This window comes from Bos grunniens, chromosome 8, assembly GCF_055505025.1.
Source record: "Bos grunniens cultivar Pamir isolate PY7600 chromosome 8, Bosgru_T2T1.0, whole genome shotgun sequence".
In the NCBI taxonomy this organism is placed as follows: Eukaryota; Metazoa; Chordata; class Mammalia; order Artiodactyla; family Bovidae; genus Bos; species Bos grunniens.
In genome coordinates this window covers 27,490,760-27,503,131 of record NC_141172.1, presented here as the reverse complement: position 1 = coordinate 27,503,131, position 12,372 = coordinate 27,490,760, and the positions used below count along the sequence as shown (strand labels likewise).

At 46.3% G+C, this 12,372-nt stretch overlaps 1 long non-coding RNA gene across 1 annotated transcript in view; it reads right to left on the bottom strand.

The window, feature by feature from the left end:
* The window catches only part of LOC147366872 (uncharacterized), a 31,013-nt gene extending 24,154 nt beyond the window's left edge, over window positions 1-6,859 (bottom strand). The window contains exon 1 of the long non-coding RNA XR_015169529.1: window positions 6,277-6,859. This is a non-coding gene — a long non-coding RNA (uncharacterized LOC147366872). The remainder of the gene's footprint in view (window positions 1-6,276) is intronic.
* Window positions 6,860-12,372: the final 5,513 nt, after the last annotated feature.

Below are 12,372 nucleotides of genomic sequence, written 5' to 3'. Positions count from 1 at the left end.
GGCAAATCAGTGTTACAGCTCCATTTTATTTAGAAGATAGCAGGAGAATCCATCCTCGAAGTGGGAGGGCATGCCAACCCAAAGACTCGAGGAGAAGAGAGTGGAGGAGTGTGCAGGGAGGGCGAGAGAGACAGAGTGAGGGAGAGAAAGAGAGAGCGCGCATGCACGTGGGAGAGAGAGAAAGTGAGAAAGCACTTTGGCTCCTCCTTTTATATGTTTTTTCCTCCACCTGGGCCTGCCCTATGCAAATTGGGCAAAGCCAGGAGTGCTGTTTGTTCTGCCTGAAGTCTTCATTCTGGTCCTCGGACCTTCCTTTGACCTTCCTTGTCTTTTAGCCACTGCCATTTTGGACTCATTTTCTCTATTCTATCTACCTAACATTCCCCCCTCAAGAGATGGGAGGCCCAATTCTTTGGGAATAGGGGCGTTAAGGTCTTTCTGGCTACTTCCTGCTGAACTGGGGCGGCGAGGGGTATTGGGCCTCCCCCTCTTGCTAGTCTCAATCCTCAGAGTCCTTATAGCAGTGTCCAAGAGTGTGTGATATTTTCCATGGTTGGCTGTAGTTTTATATCTTTGTTGAACTGGCACTGCATGTTGTATGTAGTTGGTTGACCTGGGCAGAGACAAAACAGGTTAGACAATTGGCAGTACATGGAATAATCATAAGCATCATCAATATAGCTATCAAGGGCTAGTAGGGACATTAGTCAATTTTAAATTCACATGGCCAGGATGGCTCAAGTCCCTCCTTGTTCAGAGATCAGAAGATCTATCTCTTGTCTGTTTTGGAGTACAGTCTCTGTCAAGCTGTGTTAGTTCTTTAGAGTTATCCTGAGAAATCTTATCCCCAGAAACCAGATTTTGGGGGTGTTCATTAGAATGACACTCATTGGTAGTTCTGAATAGGAATCTGAGATCTCCCAGGGGCTCACAGGTGTATTGAGTGTCCTCTTCTGTTTTCTTCCATGGCTTGACTCGTGAGTAGTGAAATCAGGAGTCGTGTCCTGGTACCTTGACTGTTGTGGGGGTAGAAAGTATTACAGGGTAGGGGCCCTTACATGTGGGCTGGAGTTGAGCCTTTGGGGACCCATCTTTCCAGACTTTAATTAGGACTTGAGTTCCTGGAGCATATAGTGGTGACTCTTTAGAATCTTTTGGGTCCTGGTTCATACCCCACAAGCGTATATCCTGTTGGAATTGCCCAATGGCCATGGTATAAGACTGAAGGGTTTGAACCTCTGGATCTAGGAAGAGGTCATTGACATAAACAAAAGGTCTCCCATATAGCATCTCATAAGGACTAAGACCAACCTGTTCCTTAGGGGCAATGCGGGTGTGGAGGAGAGCTATTGGTAAAGCCTCCTTCCATCCCAGGGAGGTCTCCTGGGTTATCTTTTTTATTGCTGATTTTAATAATTGATTGGCTCTTTCTACTTTTCCTGAAGATTGAGGCCTCCAGGCACAATGGAGATAGTAAGTAATGCCCAATGCTTTCGAGACTCCTTGGGTGACCTTAGAAGTAAATGATGTCCCATTGTCACTTTGTAATGACCTGGACAGACCAAATCTTGGAATGATTTCATGGAGCAGTTTTTTTACCACCTCCTCAGCCTTCTCAGTCTGGGTGGGAAAGCCTTCAATCCATCCTGTGAATGTATCTATCATAACGAATAGGTATTTATACCCTTGAGAAACTGGTTATCTGGGTGAAGTCCATCTGCCAGTCCTCTCCTGGGTAGGCCCCACGTCGTTGGATGGGCTGGGCCAGCTGGGGTCTTCGAGCTCCTTGGGGGTTGTTTAATTGGCAAGTGGGACAAGAGGAGACCAGCTGTCTTATAGTTGTTTGGAAGCCTGTTTGTTCCTCTGAAGGACCTTTCTAGTGATCTTTGGAGGGCCTTTTCTCCTAAATGAGTAGTGGCATGTAAGGAGTTAACCAACTTCCATTGGAGGTTTCCAGGCAGAAAAAGGAGTCCCTCCTTTTGGAACCACCCCATATGATCTTCTTGAAAGCCCTCGCTCTTAGCTTTAAGAGTCTCATCTTCAGTATATGAAGGAGTTTCTGGCAAATTAGTCTGTGGAACTAAGGTGGCAATCCCTATTAGGTCATGGTTCTGTAATGCTGCTCTCCTAGCTGCCTGATCAGCTGCTTGGTTCCCTCGTGCCACTTCTGTGTTCCCTTTTTAGTGTCCTTTACAGTGGGAGACTGAAAACTCAGTGGGCAGATGGACTGCCTCCAAAAGTCAAAGAATCTGATCACCATATTTGATTGGGGACCCTCGGGTGGTCAAGTGGCCCCTTTCTTTCCAAACAGCTGCATGTGCATGTAGCACCAGAAAGGCATACTTGGAGTCAGTGTAAATGGCTATTCTTTTTCCTTTTCTCAGCTCTAAAGCTCGAGTCAGGGCTATGAGCTCAGCTAATTGGGCTGAAGTACCTGGTGGCAGAGGCTTAGCCTCTATGGTCTCAAAATTGGAGACTACTGCATACCCGGCTCTTCTTTTTCCATCCAAGGCAAAGCTGCTTCCATCAGTGTACCAGATTTCCTCAGGATTGGTCAGAGGATCTTCTGACAATCCCTCTCGGGGTTTTGTCCAGTGGTCCAAGGTTTCTAGACAACAGTGAAAGGGGAGAGAGCCCTCGGGGGTAGGTAGGAGGGTGGCTGGGTTAAGAACCTCACAAGGGGATATAGTGAGGCCTGGATTTTCCATCAGCATTACTTGATATCTGAGGATTCTTTGATCAGACGTCCATAAATGGCCTTTCCCATTTAGGAGTTGTTTTACTTGGTGGCTGGTAAAAATAGTTAGTACGCCCCCAAAGGAGAGTTTTAAAGCATCTTCTATCATGATTGCAATAGTTGCAAGATTTCAAAGGCAGGGGGCCAAACTCGGGTAGTTGGATCGAGCTTCTTGGATAAGTAAGCTACAGGCTGGGGCTCAGATCCCAAACTGAGTTAACACTCCCAAGGCTATTCCCTGTCTTTCATGGACATAAAGTTGGAATGCTTTTTCTGGGTCTGGCAACCTCAAGGCAGGTGCCTGAGTTAAGGCCTGTTTTAGTGTAGCCTCTGCCTTCTTTTGAGGAGTTCCCCACATCAGTGGGATTGAATCATCTCATCCCTTTAAGCTTTCATATACAGGCTGAGCAATTAGACCATAGTTGGGTATCCAGATTTTACAATATCCAGTTAGCCCCAGGAAAGCTCGCAATTGTTTTCCAGTCATGCGGGAGGGAAACTGGAGGGTTCTTTGTACCTGATCAGAGGGCAGCCTCCTGGACCCGTGTGTAATCTGAACTCCCAGGTAAGTTACCTTTGTCTCGACCATCTGTGCCTTAGCACGGGAGACTTTATATCCCCTTTCTGCCAAGAAGTTTTGTTGCATGTTGTTGGACACTTTTCTCATCTGGAGAGCAGATTAGTAGGTCATCTACGATTTGTAATATTTTCCCATTAGGTCCCAGATCCAGATCTAGGAGATCCTGGCTTAGGGCCTGTCCAGACAGGTGGGGGCTATCTCTGAACCCCTGAGGTAATACTGTCCAAGTCATCTGTTGGTGTTTTTCTCCTGGGGCCTCCCACTCAAAGACAAAAAGGTATTGGGATTCTTTAGCCAGTGGTATGCAAAAAAAAAAAATGCACCTTTGAGATCCAAGACTGTAAACCACTTGGCACTAGGTAGAATTTCTCCCAAGATTACATAGGGATTGGGTACTGTGGGATGGAGGGGGACTACAGCTTCATTTATGATCCGGAGATCTTGAACCATTCTCCAGGTTCCGTCTTTTTCTTTACTGAGAGGATTGGGGTGTTACATGGCAGCCCACAAGCAAGGAATTTATTTATTAAAGGCTGTAGTCCCTCCCAAGCCTCTCTTTTGAGAGGATATTGTTTCCGGTTGGGAAACCGAGTGGGATCTCGGAGGACAATGATGACCGGTTCAGGTTGGTGGGCTCGTCCAGGAATCCCCTGGTCCCACACCTGGGGGTTAATTTTGTCTTCCCATAGTTTTTGGTCCCTCTCTATTGAAGGTGTAATGGGTTCTTCAGTAGTAACCAGGAGCTGTAGAGCTCTAGGGGCTGAAAAACTTCCCATCACAAGGGTGGTCCCCAGTTTAGTGAGTATATCTCTTCCCAATAAGGCAGTAGGACACTCAGGGACCACCAGAAACTGGTGGGAAAATATTTGTCCATCCCAGCAACAAAGAAGTGCTTGGGTGAATCTTTTAGTAGTTGCTTTTCCTGTAGCACCCAAAATGGTACAGATTTGGGAGAAGAAGTCTCCAGAGTAGGAGATCAAGACAGAGTAGGTAGCCCCTGTGTCAACTGAGAAATTCTCAGACCTACCTGCCACATCCAGTTGCACCCTTGGCTCCAGCCCCGTGATGAGTATCTGTGACAGGCGGGCTGGCTGGAGCGGGCCCCTTCAATCCTCTTGAACCATGGTGAGGGTAGGCTTGGCGCTTGACCTTGAGGCTCTTGGGTCTCAAGGGCAGAGTGCCGCCCAATGTCCCAGTTGATGGCATTTGTGGCAAGCCATTCTAGAAGACTTGTCACGGTTTGGACACTCTTTGGCCCAATGTCCTGCCTGTCTACAAATTAGGCATTTGTCTCGTGCCTTGTCCTTCAAGGACTCGGGGTTTGCCATAGGGCTTCTCTGGAGGGCGGCCAGCATCTGGGCATGCCTTGTCTCTCTTTCTCTCCTTCTCCTGGGCCTTGGCCTCCTTCTGTTTTCTGTTATAAAAGGTACTGGTGGCTGTCTGGACCATCTCATCTAAAGAGGCAGCAGGGTCCTGCTGTTTTAGCTGTTGTAACTTAATTCTGATATCTGATGCACGTTGGGACAGGAATTTGTCCTTTAAAATCACCTGTCCCTCGTAAGAGTCTAAGTCCAGATTGGTAAACTTTTGGAGTTCCTCTTTTAGCCTTTCCAGAAAGGCAATGGGGTTCTCATTGGGCTCCTGAGTTATTGCTGAGACTGGGCACAGTCTCGCAAGTAATAGGCTTCTTTATGTTTCCATGGGTGGACTTCCTTAGGGGTGAGTCTTTCTGAAGCTTATCCTACCCAGAACTGTTGCAACCTGAGAGCCAGGCGTCCCCAGGTCAGGGTGCAGATCCCCAGGCAGGCTGAGGTGTGACAGTCTCCTAGAGATCGAATCCCTGGGCAGCTCGAGGCGTGACGGCCTCCCGAGAATTGGGTCCCTGGGCAGATCGAGGCGTGATGACCTCCTGGGACCCCTGGGACTAGTGGATCCCCGAACAGGTTCAGGCGTGACAACCTTTTGAGGACTAGATCCCTAGGCAAGTCAAGGCGTGATGACCTCCTGGGACCCCCCAGACTGGAGTTGGGCGTCCCCAAGATCTCCAGTGTGACCAGTATTGGGTAGGATTAGGAGGTTGGATATTATAGAGTATTTCCCTCCCAAGGCCAGCTATTTTCTGGTTGTCTCTCCAGAAGATTGTAGAGGCAAACTTATGGGTCTGGATGGGGCTCAGGAAAAGAGAATGAAACAGGAGGGAAGGGGGCAGAGCACAACCTTTGAAAGAATAACATAGCACAAGGGTATAATGTAAACCAATTAAAATCATTTGGGTCCAAGATGACAAGTCAAATTCAAGTAAACCTTAATCCCCAGTCTATAAGCCAACAGACACACTCAGAGGTGGTAGGACAGCTCCAAGGCACAAGATAAAAGAGGGAGGAGTGGGTGGTTCCCCAATGGCTGGGATGATCCTCTCATTAGCATATGAATTCTATCCCCTCACAAAACCTAGCCAGGCCTAATACCAAGGCTGCAGCCCTTGCCCTCAGCAATGGTTCACACCCTGAAGAGTGGCTTCTCTCTGGATCCTAACAAATCCACCTCTTATCGCTTTGTCTCTCAATGAATTTTTGCAATGAGACATCAGAGCCTGAGTTTCATTAGTTTTGGCCGGGCTTGAGTCCCGGTAGAGAGCTGAAGGACAGGAGGAAAAAGCAGTGGGAAAAACGTGCCAAGGTATCTCCTTCATAGCCCGCCAGAAAATTTACTAAATATCTGACTGGTGCTCACAATTTCATTGCTCTGATCCTCAGCACAGAGAAGAGGAAGGACCCCCACTGGCTTGGGTAACAGCTACTGGGGCTCAGCAGATAGCACCTTTGGGACATGCTAAGGAGTAGCCTCTCCAGAGTCCCTCAATTGTGCTCGCTGCCGCCCGCCTGTTCGCAGGAGGTTTGAAGAAACAAGAAATGAGATTGTAAAGGTCCCTCTGGCCATAGGAGTGAGGACCTCTTACCGTAACCGGAGGTCTTCTGGAATCTGAGACTGGGCCATGTGAGCTTTCTGCTGAGTTTGTTTTTCGCTGTCCCAGTTTCCAGCACAATGGGCCTTCCCCTGTGCTGGGTTTCTTCGCCTTCCGCTTCTAGAGCGGGAGCTTCGCTGAGCTGGGTTCCTGATGTGCTTGGTCTCTTCTGCGCTGAGGTCCTTTCAGCCAGGTTAAATCCGAGTCACGGCACCATATAAGTCACACGAGTGTATGTTCCTCGGTCCTTTGTCTCGTCACAACAAAGATTTGGAGCAACGGACATTAAAGCCCTTGGTGCGTCACAGCTCTCGGGTCTTGGACAAACCATGCTACAACTCTTAGGCAAATCAGTGTTACAGCTCCATTTTATTTAGAAGATAGCAGGAGAATCCATCCTCGAAGTGGGAGGGCATGCCAACCCAAAACTCGAAGAGAAGAGAGTGGAGGAGTGCGTGGGGAGGGGGAGGGGGGGAGAGAGAGAGAGTGAGAAAGCACTTTGGCTCCTCCTTTTATATGTTTTTTCCTCCACCTGGGCCTGCCCTATGCAAATTGGGCAAAGCCAGGAGTGCTGTTTGTTCTGCCTGAAGTCTTCACTCTGGTCCTCGGACCTTCGTTTGACCTTCCTTGTCTTTTAGCCACCGCCATTTTGGATTCCTTTTCCCTATTCTATCTACCTAACAGACCTAACAGAAGCAGAAGATATTAAGAAGAGGTGGCAAGAATACACAGAAGAACTTTATAAAAAAGATTTTCATGACCAAGATAATCACAATGGTGTTATCATTCACCTAGAACCAGACATCCTGGAATGTGAAGTCAAGTGGGCCTTAGAAAGCATAACTACGAACAAAGCTAGTGAAGGTGACGGAATTCCAGTTGAGCTATTTCAAATCCTGAAAGATGATGCTGTGAAAGTGCTGCACTCAATATGCCAGCAAATTTCGAAAACTCAGCAGTGGCCACAGGACTAGAAAAGGTCAGTTTTCATTCCAATCCCAAAGAAAGGCAATGCCAAAGAATGCTCAAAACTGTCCAAGCTAGGCTTCAGCAATATGTGAACCGTGAACTTCCAGATATTCAAGCTGGTTTTAGAAAAGGCAGAGGAACCAGAGATCAAATTGCCAACATCTGCTGGATCATGGAAAAAGCAAGAGAGTTCCAGAAAAACATCTATTTCTGCTTTATTGACTATGCGAAAGCCTTTGACTGTGTGGATCACAATAGACTGGAAAATTCTGAAAGAGATGGGAATACCAGACCACCTGACTTGCCTCTTGAGAAACCTATATGTAGGTCAGGAAACAACAGTTAGAACTGGACATGGAACAACAGACTGGTTCCAAATAGGAAAAGGAGTTCGTCAAGGTCGTATATTGTCACCCTGCTTATTTAACCTCTATGCAGAGTACATCATGAGAAACCCTGGGCTGGAAGAAACACAAGCTGAAATCAAGATTGCCAGGAGAAATATCAATAACCTCAGATATGCAGATGACACTACCCTTATGGCATAAAGTGAAGAGGAACTAAAAAGCCTCTTGATGAAAGTGAAAGAGGAGAGTAAAAAAGTTGGCTTAAAGCTCAACATTCAGAAAACGAAGATCGTGGCATCTGGTCCCATCACTTCATGGGAAATAGATGAGGAAACAGTGGAAACAGTGTCAGACTTTATTTTTCTGGGCTCCAAAATCACTGCAGATGGTGACTGCAGCCATGAAATTAAAAGATGCTTACTCCTTGGAAGGAAAGTTATGACCAACCTAGATAGCATATTCAAAAGCAGAGACATTACTTTGCCAACAAAGGTTCGTCTAGTCAAGGCTATGGTTTTTCCAGTGGTCATGTATGGATGTGAGAGTTGGACTGTGAAGAAGGCTGAGCACTGAAGAATTGATGCTTTTGAAGTGTGGTGTTGGAGAAGACTCTTGAGAGTCCCTTGGACTGCAAGGAGATCCAACCAGTCCATTCTAAAGGAGATCAGTTCTGGGCGTTCTTTGGAAGGACTGATACTAAAGCTGAAACTCCAATACTTTGGCCACCTCATGCCAAGAGTTGACTCATTGGAAAAGACTCTGATGCTGGGAGGGATTCGAGACAGGAGGAGAAGGGGACGAGAGAGGATGAAATGGCTGGATGGCATCACTGACTCAATGGACATGAGTTTGGGTGAACTCCAGGAGTACATGATGGACAGGGAGGCCTGGCATGCTGCAATTCATGGGGTCACAAAGAGTCAGACACGACTGAGCAACTGAACTGAACTGAACTGAGAGCTTAAAGGATGGCAGTTTGTGGTCAGAGCATGGGCTTTTATAGTTTCAGATTTTAGAAATGAAGTTCCTCAAGTCCAAGATCTGACCATTAAAAAGGGGTGACCTTTGGTATAAGGTCCAGAGGACAGAAACAATGTAGAGAAACATCTACAGAGAGATAACCATCTGACCCTCTGCTTGGAAGTCTAAATTTAAGAAGCATAGCCCTCAGCAAAAACCAGTCCTTGAGATCATGGGTTCCCCTCTGGTAGCTGTAGGTGACCTGGAATGAGAATTTGATAAGAAGTTGGAGATAGAGGAAAAAATTTCCCTATGTGAGCTGGATGTTCTATTGAGTTGGCCAGAAAGCCAACTCAGTATAAGCAAAGAATGAATCTTATCAGAAGTTGGCAAACTTAAGGTAAAGAAAAGGATGCCAAGATTCTTAGGCCAGCCAAGGTAACCATAACGTGAAGTATCTTTGTTAACACAAAGAGTGTCTGTCTGGTTGTGACTGGTTTGGTAAATGAAGCATGAATGGCAGTCAGAGACACAGACTCTGACTTAACGCTTCTCACACCAGGCCAGTGTGCACACTGCTGTCCCACCCCTAGGCCAGCATAGCCCAACAGCCAGATTCCTGCCACTTATATAACATGAGTTATTAAAGTCATCCAGTTGTTCTCCTTTGTGCTAATCCTGTGCCCTCTAAATAACTTTCTTATTGGCTTCTGGCTTCCCACATGGATTTTGCATATAGGACAACAATGTGTTGATCAGCAACATAACTCTTTGATCATGATCAGTATCATTCTAATGGTTAATTAACAGGCATTTTAAGTTTATATATGTGGATATGGTCAAAGGGAGTCAGGCCCCCAAGCCCAAACACTTATGGATGCCCTAACAATTGTATTTCTGATTCTAAAACACCAAGTACCATCCCTTGGAAAATAGCACAAAATATGGCCATGATATGATGTTGGATTCGGAGGCAACCGTCCTTTCCTAGGTCATGCTTCTGTAATCTACTGCCCTCCTGAAAATCCACCACAGATTTCTTCACACAATCTAAGCAGGAACAACATTCATCTTCTGTTTCTAGCTAACCAGAGAGTACAGATCTATTGTTAAACTAATCAAGCTGTGGTGATTATTACATGGTGCCATGCTGTCGTTCAGTCGTGTGCAACTCTTTGCAACCCTGTGGACTGTAGCCTACCAGGCTCCTCTGTCCATGGGATTCTCCAGGCAAGAGTACTGGAGTGGGTTGCCATTTCCTTCTCTGCTGCTGCTAAGTCACTTCAGTTGTGTCCAACTCTTTGCGATCCTTCAGACTATAATCCACCAGGCTCCTCTGTCCATAGAATTTTCCAGGCAAGAATACCAGAGTGGGTTGCCATGCCCTTCTCCAGGGGAAGGGATTGAACCCACATCTCTTACATCGTCTGTCGTCTGAGCAGGTTCTTTACCACTATTGACATCTGGGAAGCCCTTATATGGTGCCATGTGGCTAAGTCGCTTCAGTCATGTCTGACTGTGCGACCCCATAGACGGCAGCGCACCAGGCTCCCCCATCCTTGGGATTCTCCAGGCAAGAACACTGGAGTGGGTTGCCATTTCTGTCTCCAATGCATGAAAGTGAAAAGTAAAAATGAAAGTGAAGCCGCTCAGTCATATCCGACTCTTAGTGACCCCAAGAACTGCAGCCTACCAGGCTCCTCTGTCCATGGGATTGTCCAGGCAAGAGTACTGAAGTGGGGTGCCATTGCCTTCTCCAATATGGTGCCATATAATGATATAAATATTATACAGGATATATATATTATAAATATATATGAATATCTGCGGATCAATGTGATATTTATAAAAGATTGTATCAAGGCAAAGGAATAAGAAGAAAATATCCTGTGGTCATAAAGAGATAAGGAAATGAACAGGTGTCATCTTAGTAATAATAAGGTTGATAACTTGGTATCATGTCTAGAGCTAAGTAAACAGGCAAGCAAAATCCAGGTTTGGTCCTGCCTGCATGACCTGTGCTGTGCAAGTAAGTCTTTCTAGAGCTGTTATTTTGTAAGCATTATATTGAATAGCGTGCCCTTGGTGTTAAGCATTATATTGAATAGTGTGCCCTTAGTGTATGAGAAAAGTGAATTTATCTCCCACCTTCCTTTGAAATGTACTCACAGTGCCTTATTCTTCCTCTTCCTCTGCAATAGAAATGGAAGCAGACCTCGTGACTTTTCTAATTACTGTCAGGTAATACAAGATTCCCTGGTCAATTTTTAGCATTTCAAGTCTCAGGTAATAGTCAAACTTCGAACTTCATGTTAAGCTGGGGCCTTTCCTCCCAGTTCTAGTTTATTGCCAGATGTTATCAGTTTCTTTCCTTCTATATCTTTGGGTTTTTACTCCTCCACCTCTCTTTCATTACCCGTGTTCCTTATGTTTCCAGAAAAATTATTACCTGAACTGTTACAGTTAACTGTGTGTTTGTGTGAGTTGCTCAGTAGTGTCTGATTCCTTATGACCCCATGGACTGTAACCCATCAGGCTCCTCTGTCCATGGGGGTTCTCCAGGCAAGAATACTGGTGTGGGTTGTCATGCCCTCCTCCAGGGGATCTTCCCCACACAGGGATTGAACCCAGGTTTCCCGCATTGTGGGCAGATTCTTTACGGTCTGAGCCACCAGGGAATCCCACGGTTAACTAGTTGGCACTCTTTCAAACTGCCAGATAATCAAAGATTTATCTTTCTCCAGAGTACATTTGTGAATCTTGGGGAGATCCCTGATGAGTCATGGTCCTAGCAGAAAATAACATTTGCCCCAGATAGTAATGTTAGGTAGGTAGAATAGGGAAAAGGAGTCCAAATGGCGGTGGCTAAAAAACAAGGAAGGTCAAAGGAAGGTCCTAGGACCAGAGTAAAGACTTCAGGCAGAACAAACAGCACTCCTGGCTAAGCCCAATTTGCATAGGGCAGGCCCAGGTGGAGGGAAAAACATATAAAAGGAGGAGCCAAAGCGCTTTCTCACGGACTCTCCCGTGTGCGTGCACTCTTTTCTCTCTCTCCTGCTATCTCCTAAATAAAATAGAGCTGTAACACTGATTTGCCTAAGAGCTATAACACGGTTTGTCCAAGACCTGTGAGCTGTGACGCGCCAAGGGCTTTAATGTCCATCGCTCCAAATCTTTGTTGTGACGAGACAAAGAACCGAGGAACATACACTTGCGTGACAGTAACAAAGAGACTCTAATGAAGGGCCTTCTTATAGAGGCGGGCACAGGATTCGTGGAACACAGAAGGGAGGAGGTCATATACAGGTTTGTAACAGCGAAAGCCATTACCACTCCAAGTAGTAGAGGGAATGGTAGCACCAGAGCCCAGTGAGGGCGAGACTGCAAGAGAGGCCTGGCTACAGTGTAGTCCTGGAAGGATGCAAACACTGCCAAAGACACAATGCCAGTGCAAGGAGACAGCGGAAAGAAATGCCTGGAATGCCCTCCTCTTGTTAGTGATTTCTGCCAGTGCCTCACATTGGCCAAACTCAACTGGTAGCTAGCCAGCAAGGGAACTCAAATAATAGAGCTCTCAGAAGTTAGCCTTTTGGGAAGAATAATGTATCTAGGAGGACACCCCTGCCAGTATACTCCTGCCACAGGGGACCTCTCCCCTCCTCGTCTCCTGCCCAAGGCAAGTATATCTCTATTATGATGAGTTGCTTACTCTTTCCTAACCCTCTGGGATTTATTCCTGCAATGTTATCACTCTGTGTATGGAAGGCCACAGAAAACACATATGTCCTTTACATATCATGTTTACTATTTAATA